Genomic DNA, 10,074 nt, shown 5'->3' with positions numbered 1-10,074 from the left:
TTTATCTTATTCTTCTAGTTATTATATATTTAAAAAATAACATCAGTATTCATGAAAAATAAACAGTTTTAATCCAGTAAGATAACAGCCTAGGATCCAGCCAAATTTCCTAATACTTAATTTTCTGTTCTATTGTACTGGATGTTGGCATTATGACCCATTTAGAAGGTCTTTGGACTGTAAGAGCATGAATTGTTGAGACCAAGATTGGAAAAGCACAGGGACAAATATCCAAACGAAGGGAAGCACATGAATTATGAACCAAAGGCTGTGGAGCCCCCAGCTGGATCAGGCCCTCTGGATAAGTGAGACAATTGAATAGCTTAAACTGTTTGGGAGGCACGCAGGCTGTGGGACCAGGACCTGTCCTTAGTGCATGAGCTGGCTGTTTGAAACCTTGGGTTTACACAGGGACACTTTGCTCAGCCTGGAAGGAGGGGACTGGACCTGCCTATACTGAATCCACCAGGTTTAAATGAATCCCCAGGGGAGTCTTGGCTCTGGAGGAGATGGGAATAGAGGGGAGGGGCTGGGGGGAAGGTGGGAACGGGGATGGGAGGGGGGAGGACAGGGGAACCCATGGCTGATGTGTAAAATTAAAACACAAATATAATAAATAGCAAAACAGAAGGTCTTTGTCAAGGTTTATTGATACACTACGTAGCAGCTTAACATAGCTATTAAGTATTTATCTGTTCTATAAATATTTCCTTTGATCAATTGCATGTTTTGCATCTATCTTTGTGGTTGTACATTTAAGAACAACAACAAAAAAATGACAAGTGTTTGAAATCAACTAGAAGATAATCACTTAAAAAAAAGTCTTTCATAATAGTAAAAGTATTAGGGCACAGTACCTTAAATTGTTTTATCTCACACTGGCTTTGCATGTCAGTTACTGAGATGATTCCCAGGTATTTCAAATACTAACAGTGAATTTCTAAAATTTAAGTTGTTGGGAACTTCCTAGAGATTGCAGAGAATTAGGATGAATAATGCTATCAACTGTTCCAGCTCGTGGAGCTGGGTACCATGGGATAATATAAAGATGCAAATTTGGCCAGTTCACTCTGATTCAATAAGCACTGCCTGTCTGAAACATTCACTAAGGCAAAGAACTATGCATTAGATGGCTCTGAACCCCATCTCATGGATCCTACATACCAAGGACAAGATAAGGGTGAAAAACCTATTTCCTCTAAGAATCCCTTTGGTTAAACTTGTAAACAACTCATAAAAGAGGTTTTCATTTAAGAGATAAGATAATAATAGCAACATCACACAAAGTTGTTTTGAAAGGTGAATGAGCTGTCATACATGATGTCCAGGCATGCATATGATGGTCACTGATGGTCTCCTGCACTTTGAGTATTTTTTTTTCTTTAACAACCTAGAAGTGTTTGAAATCAACTAGGAGGTAATCACTTAAAAGCCATTCACAATTGAGGCATTACTTTGTATTAAATACCACTTAGAGATAAAGTCTAATATTCAGCATCTGTTATAGTAGCCATCATAATATTAACTACTATATTTTCATGAATATTGGTGCCTCAGGAACAGTTCTTGAGATTAACTTGGTTTTATCTTTTCTTTGATAACTGATAGGAAACAATCCCAATGTGTTTTAGCACTTGTAGGGACATGTTCATTTCATGGGAAATTTTAGAACCTACCATTTATTCTGTTTGAAATAAGAAGTGGTGTTAGCTAGCTAGCCCAATAGTATCTAGGAAGTTCTTAAATAAACCAAAAATTGAATGAACATGCCAAACCATAGAATTTAACATTCTGTCCTCTTAAATGTTGAATGTTCTGAAGGGAAATATCTTGGATACACTGACACAAGTCAGTGAAACCCAATGGAGAACCCTGAACCCATCACACCCACAATTTTCATAAAATATCTCTGGGAACACACAGTTGAGAGAGTGCTGGCTCAGTTGGATGTACATATGCAGAAGATGAAATTAGACCATTTGCTTATATCATAAATAAAAATGAATTTAAGATGAAGTAAGGACTAATTTGACTCAAGATCTGAAGCACAAAACACCTAGAAGAGACTTCTGATGAGATGGAGGATTTTATGGTGTCCCATTGCAACAGAGCGAACAAGGAGAGTCAGGAGTAAAATAGACTTAGTTCCAAAGGGTGTAAGACTGGAAGAGCCTCAGGAATCACCGAGGAGGTGAGAGGATCACTAGAAATCAGAGAAGCAGGGAGGGCAGGCAGCTCTGTCTATGACAGGAAGACGGGCTGAGAACAAACACCAAAGAGGCTTTGAGTGCCAAGACCACTTATGATCTTTTCCACCCTGACAGAAACTTAGATACAAAACATAAACAAAACACTGAAGGCTTATCAGGACCTAATTTCCCTTATCTAGAGGGAAATCAGAGGAGAATAACAGACATCATGGCCTTGTAAGGCAGAGGATATCTCATGTATGAAAACAGAACTAAATATATATAAGCTTTTCAGAATGGCCTCTATTCTGAGTGGACAACCTTGAATGAATCATTATTATTTTAAAAACCTTCAAGTAGATGAATTTACTCTACTTTTTTTTATCTTTATTAACTGGATCACTTCATCTAATAGGCATCACAACTAAGGACCATGGTAAAACTTTTAGGAAGGTTATCAGTATGCCAAATGTAATCCATGTCTGTTGAGTTTGGCACAACTCACACAGCAAGTGAAGCAACCTCTGCCTAGATGAGAGGCCAGAACATCTCTAAGACTCTCTGGGAAGGTGTATATTTAGTTTCCCACCAGGTACTTTTCTCTTCTTTCCTGCTCATGTGATATACTAACAACAAACCTGCCAGCATCTCCATAGAAACAAGCACAGATGTTCTAAAATAATGCCTATGGAAAAAAAATCCCTACCAACGAGCAGCCCTGTTATTTCTTTAATTAATTCAAATATTTTTCCATCAGCTCTTTCCCTTTGAAGTTGCAGACTGTTTTTCAATCTGAGATTCAGTTTCTTCCTTGTCACAGATACCAGTGATTTCTTTTGTCCCACTGTCTCAAGATTCAGAAATAAGAAGATTCTTAGAGTGTGTTATAACAGTTCATCTGTAATCACCATTTGCAGCCTTTTATCCTCCCAGGAAAGGTCACCCTAGTATTATATGGATGATGTCTTCTTTTCTCATATCCTGGATGAGCCAATGGATGTGGTTCCACCCTGCAAGTCTGAACCTTACACAACTGTTATAACAATTAGAAAATACCATCTGAAACATTTCCAACATTCACCGCTATCTATATGTCCTCCACAAGTATGACTATACATCTTAAGACCACAGTTATTTTGATATCTTCCCCTCTTTCCTTCATCTTTTGTTGTTGTTCTTCATGTGTATATGGTGTCTGAAATTTGACTTGAGTTAAGATATTACCTGCCTGATTCCTAGGTTGGGAAGGGGTTACATTTTATCCTTGTATTCATTTTTAAATTTTGTAAAATTTCCTATGTGTGAGAATGCGCTGGTGCTGTGCATACATCCATGTGTATGTTGCATGTTCCTGTATATGAGCACAGTGCACCTGTGGATGTCAGAGGGCATCCTTGGGTGTTTGTTGATTCTCATCTTCTACCTGTTAAAAGAGAGGATCTCTTGTTGCTAACCAGGCTGGCTGGCTTGGGGCTGCCAATGATTCCTCTATGTCTCCTTCCCATCACATAGTAGCAGTGTTGAGATTACAGCTGAGTGCTACAGGCATGTGGCTTTATGTGGGTTCTGTAGATCAGAGCTCAAGTTGTCATGTTTGCAGAGCAGACATTATAGCCATTGAATGATCTCCCCTTCTCTTTTTTGTTCTGTTCTTAAACTGTGCTAAGGAAATACCAATCAAGTGACAAGATGAGCTGACAAAAGCTTAATTCTGAAAGAAACTGCCATGTGGATTTTTTGACGGCATAAGTAAACTATCTCAGATGAGACATCCTGTCATTAGTAACCTATTAGAAATGATGCATGACATTGATTTATTTTCTAATTTTACCAGTAACAGTCACAAGAATTTGAATGAAACTGAGTCTCCCAGAATTCACATGGAAGGGAAAGAAAAAAGGCACAAATAAAATGCAGATTAATTCAGCAGGTGGAGTAAATCTTTAACAATGCTTTTCCATTTGCCAAATGGTGGCTCTCTTGAGAACCTAGCAATGGGAAGACAAGCTACACACACACAGCCATCATGAAAGCAGCCCCTTTGTGTCCAGTCTCCAGATGGCCCATGGTGAAAAAGTAAAAGAGGGAGTCCTCACTGTATCTCCCTCACAAACCTTATTTCTCCTATGTAAAATAAAATAAAATAAATTAAATAACTGAAGGTGCAGTCCCTAGTCCTCATAGATTTCTGTCATCTGATAGGAATATTGAAATCTCATCAGGAAGTTCATATCCAAAGGAGAAGGATCTCTTGGTCTTCAGCATCCTCTCTCGGCCCCGCCTTGTAGGCATGACCATTACCGAAGCCTCAGTGGGGGTTGGAACTTCCAGGCCAATGCTGGAAGGGCTACCCAGTAGAGTCACTAGTTGAAAATTCATAATTAATAGGGTAGTTTTTAAACTTAAGCCATTTCATCAGATGAAACCTTATCTTGAAGGTACATACTCAATTTAAATAGAGGTAGGACACACTGCTGATCTCTTGCGTGATTTTACTAATGTATATTGTCTATAACTCAGAATTAATCCACTTAGGAAATACAAGACAAATTCTGTTCTTTATAGAAATTTTATGCAGAACATCAGCACTGTCAGGGCTAAGGAATCTATAAATTTCTATTTTGGGTGATATTTGGAACTATAAATCATGCCTCTGGATTTTAATTCTTAGCAATTGTCTAAAAATTATAAAGGCTGTTATACAAGCACCAATCCAGAATTCCTGAGCAGTATCATAGTTCTGATATTTCTATATACTCACAGATAAGCGTCATCAAATATAGCCCCCACCCCTTTCCTTACTACCCCATCAGAGCACACTGAGCAGTGTAAACAAAGCAAATTTGGGGAATTATGAGGTCAGAAAGAGTAAAAATCATCTCAGAATTATCTCTTGGATTCTTTGATTCCATGAGCAGAGAGAAGATGAAATATGTAATGTTTAGAGACCACTTTGCAGTACAGATACAGCTCATAGTTAATAATGAACAGCATGCCTTGTTCTTCATATTTATGTTGTCAGCAAGCTCTTAGGTAAATAATTATTTTCACTTCAGCCTTGAGGAATACATGAAGAGAAAGGTGGGTTTTATTAGATAGTAACAAAGGAGGCAGGAGAAACAATATCACTGTGGGCCTGGTAAGGAGCTGAATATGGTTACCTAAAGGAAGGAAGTGGGCAGAGAAAACTCACCTTGTCAGGCCAGTATGGTCTTGTAGGGTGGGGACGGTACTGGGCAAAGCTTTCTTTTCACCCTGGTTATCAGTTGAGGACCTGAATCTAGAGAGTTATGGAACCTTAAAGATTAGCTGTGGTGTACAGTTTCATTGTCGGGCTGTGGTCAATCAAACTCAGCAGAAATTTTGGAAACTTGGTGAAAGAAGCCCATAATATTGTTCCCTAAATAGAGATCATTGCAATGAGTGTTAATAGAAGATACAGGATCATTTTTAACATTGGAACAGTGGAATAGTCCACAGTAAGAGTCTACTGAGTCTTAAGCTGAATAAGAAACCAGAGACTCGAAGTTTAAATGCCATCCCTCTGCTTCTACTTGCTGTATTCCCCCTAAGTCCACCATGAAGAGCCACAGATGTTCTTTGAAAATTGAGGTTGTATCTTGCTACTCTTTCATTTAAAATCTGCAATGACCCTTCTTCTATTCAAAGGGAACATGAGCTTCCATAGTGGTTTAAAGCCTCACATAACTTGCTTAATATTGCTTCTCTGATCTCTGCTTCCCCCTTCCAACCTAGTTCACAGGCTCCTCCTGGGCCAGCTGTTTCTTAAGCTTTTGCCACAGAACCTCTTCAAGGCTTTTGCCTTCTGCCTCGTCTGTTTCTTCCCACCATCTTCCAGCTAAGGGGGTCCCTTTTCTCTGGCTGCTCAAGGCATACCTTATCAATGATGTGGAGCATGCCCTTTCCTTTGCTGCCAGTCCTACTTTGTTTTCCCCAGACTTTGCTATCTTCTCACAGATTAAGCAGCTCACATACTTCTTGCAACTTTCTTTGTGCTTCTAAAGCACAGCCTTTGTGGATTTGGAAGCCTATTCTTGGTCTCACAAAATGCACTTCAAGTACATGTTCACTAATGGATTCCTCCCACATCCTTTTTTTTTTTTTTTTTTTCCGAGACAGGGTTTCTCTGTGTGGCTTTGTGCCTTTCCTCGAACTCGCTTTGGAGACCAGGCTGGCCTCAAACTCACAGAGATCCACTTGCCTCTGCCTCCCGAGTGCTGAGATTAAAGGCGTGCACCACCACCACCTGGTGTTTTGTTTTTGTTTTGTTTTTCCCCTCCCACATACTTATGGGAGGAACATAAATGAGCATTGGACTAATGAACTGAACAAAGAAGTAAAGGAAATGGCTGATTCTGTAGCAGAAGACTTTGTGTACAAATTACTTTCTACCATTTATTCATTAGAGAGAGACGTGGCCAAATGCCACTTGGTGTGAGATGGAAAGAGGAAACAATATCTAAAGCATGCCTGCCACCCCTAAGTATGTAGCATAGGTTACAAACTGCCGCCAAATCTTGGGCAGAAAGATTAAGAATTCAGCAATACATAGACTAAGACTTTTGCTCCTGTCAAGAGGAGAGTTTCGATTGCTTGGCCAGTCATTCATAGTATATACTTTATCAGCATAGTTTAATGTGAACTTTGGCAACCACAACTGCTCCTCTGAGACTCTCTGAGCCAGTGTCACTAGTTCAAGATGCAATAATAAAACTGCCATTAACTGAAAAATCCAAGCTGCCATTCTGTGCCTTCCTGCACCTCCTTTGAGCTATGCAAGCCTCCATTCATAATAGTAGGACTGGTGTGGGGGTGGGCAGTGGACTTAATTAAATCATTAACCTTCCTCACCAATTCCTTTAAACCAAGGGGAAAAAAACCACTCCAGATGTAATTGGATATCAATATGAAATATGGCTCTTTAAGACTGTCTCATCTTCCATTTATAGAACAGAGACATAATTATCATGCCTAGCTAAGCATGCTCTGAAAGGTGAACTCAATGACAGCAGCAGAAGGTGTGCATAATTAAGGGTAAGCCCTCTGAGGATAGTGATGGTGATTGTTATAACTCTGCCCAAATGTGAGTCTCTCTTTATGGCACCAGTGAGATTAACATTGCTTGGCATAAATGAAATTATTAGGTCAAGGCAGTCCAGGATTCCTTGCCAATAACATGTAGACCATCTAAGTTTTACGGAGACATTTAAGTCAAGGTCATCACTGGAGATGGACTTTTACCTAACAAGAGACTTAGATCTTGAACATGAGCAAAACAGTGAGCAGTCACTAATCCTGGCAGCCTGCCTAATTCAGACAATGGGGGCAAGCAAGGGTCCCCCATCAGGGCTTCTCGGCTACTGATCAAGAAGGACATGTGGTAGTAGGTTTTCATTTGATCCTTTACAAGATGTAAGTTCTCATATCCATGATGAAGGCACTTCATTTTTCTATAGTGTCCCACATACTTTCTCATAAAAACAATGCTGGAAAAATACACAAAAAAGCAAAGCAGAATAGGCCTGTACACTCCACTGACAGTAACAATGCAGTTCCATTTTGATGAGGGTTTTGAATGATAGAATTCTCTCTTCCCATGCTCCCTTCTTATCCTTAGGCCAAGATTAAGAAAGAAAGATGAAAGCCTATGTCTATAGAAATGTCTACATTCAACCTTGGTAATGATTCTGTTTGGTGGTTTGTTTGGTGTGTTTTTGTTTTACATATTGCCTCAGTTAGCCTTACCAGAACCAGGAAATGCCTGAGCTAGTATGTCCAGAAACACAGGAGTCCAGGGAGGAGTTAGGGTAATTCATCCTGAGCCACACAGCCAAAAGGAGCTGACCAAACACAAAATGAGGAAGTGTAGCAACTCATTCTATAGATCTTTCTGGAGCAGGAAGGGGGGTCTTCTGCATACTTCTAGAAGCAGAGATTGTATAAACTGCCAAAATGTATAATCCATGGATTTGTACTGTTACAGTAGGGAATCTTCTGTACCTTATTTCCAGATTCTTTTCTTTGAAACCCTATAGGGATGTCTTCAAAAGTCTCTATGGGGACAGGTAAATTCCCCCTAACTTGGTATTTCTCAACCAGGTTGCAGACAAAAATAACTTGAGGGAGATCAATGAAACACTGAAGCACAGAGATCTGGTATAATTGGTCTGTTGTGGGATCTGGGCATGTGTGCATTTTATAAGTTCCCAAGTGATTTGATTGTACAGCCAGCACTGAACCTAAAATCATGCACTAGTTTAAAAACATGTAATCCTGAGCCTCAGGCACTGAGTAGAAGATGGAAATAGGTTGTTTTTTAATCCACTCCCTGTTTGCGAACATGAAAAGTGAAACTCATTCTCTTTTCCAAGTGGAAGGTGCATCTGTGACTGCAGTTGGCCTGGTGCTTTCAGAATTTGAGAGGTGGTACTCAGTGCCCACAAATTATAACGGAGGATGTTGGGGCAGATGTGCTTTTGATTGGACTGCATTTTCTAATCATCAAGTGGAAATTGTGTTCAGCAGACTGTGGCTGACTGTATCAGCACTGAGTAGTGCATGGGCTGAATAGTTGAGAAGCTTGTCCCAAGGAAAGCCAGGAAAAAAAAAGAGTTAAGTTCAGCACCTGAGCTATTTTTGCATAATAATGAGACTGCTGAATAAAAAAAAAATTAGTTACTAAGGGATTTATAGGGGACAGTCAAATGGTCTGAGTGCTGGCTAATATAAAACTGGTTGAGGCCGAGGCTGCTAGGTCCCATTCATTATTGATTGAAGACAGACATGTGACTATCACACAAGGTAAAAGAGAAGATACCACCCAGAGACATTCAAAGAAAGGGGCTAAGATGATTAGAATGCACAATAAAAATACAGACAAGAGGTTTCAGAGCCAGACATGTCTATGGTTTTATTCTGCCAGATTTAGCCACTTAGTGCATGTGTGACTTTTTTCCTGAACCCATCTTTGCAGGAGAATGAGAAAACCAAGCTTGATACATAGCTGACATAGCTGTAAGACCTAGTAATTGTGAATGTTGTATGCCCAGGACAGACCTTAAGCAGACTGAAAATGTGACTGTAGGGAAAGGGAGACCATGATTAGCATGATCATGTAATCTATTATTCAAATTGGAATTCCTATTTATTTATTTATTTATTTATTTATTTGTGTGTGTGTGTGTGTGTGTGTGTGTGTGTGTGTGTGTGTGTTTAATTTTATGGAGAAATTACAGTTCAAACTTGGGAGATCCTAAGAAGCCACCATGTATGATCACTTTATGTTGGCTAAGAATTGTTAGAAGCTGTTCCTGATAGGGGATCAAGGACATAAGATTTGAATCCTGCTTTCTAGGTTTCAATCTTGTATATATCTCTCAATAGTGATGTAATCTTGAGTCAGTTAACCAAACTGAATCTGTTTACTCCACTACAGAATGGAGATAGTTATACTTCTGATTCACCAATGTTTAATCCATGTAATGATTTAGACAAGGGCTTATCATGTACTTGGAAAGTTTTACACAATATTAGTAGTACTGGTAATAGTGGAAGATTTACAACCATATATGGAGTAATCAAAATAATATAGTCATTGGTTGCAGCAAGGGAAATGGGGAACTTGCAGAAGTGTAGGACTCAATTTAGCAGAAAAAAAGAAAAAGAAACAAAGAGGTATGGACATAATGATAACTTTTAAGAGAGTAATTTACTACTGTAATAGAACCCCAAACCTTATAGAATGAGAGTATGGGAGAAAGCAGATGTAATCTTTGCCTATAAAACAGTTCTTGTTAAAGCTTGTCAGTGGGAAATGGGACCCAGATGATTGGGAACTAGAGGAGAAAATAAAATTGAGGAGAGT

This window comes from Onychomys torridus, chromosome 23 (genome assembly GCF_903995425.1).
Source record: "Onychomys torridus chromosome 23, mOncTor1.1, whole genome shotgun sequence".
In the NCBI taxonomy this organism is placed as follows: Eukaryota; Metazoa; Chordata; class Mammalia; order Rodentia; family Cricetidae; genus Onychomys; species Onychomys torridus.
This window is presented reverse-complemented; position numbering follows the sequence as displayed.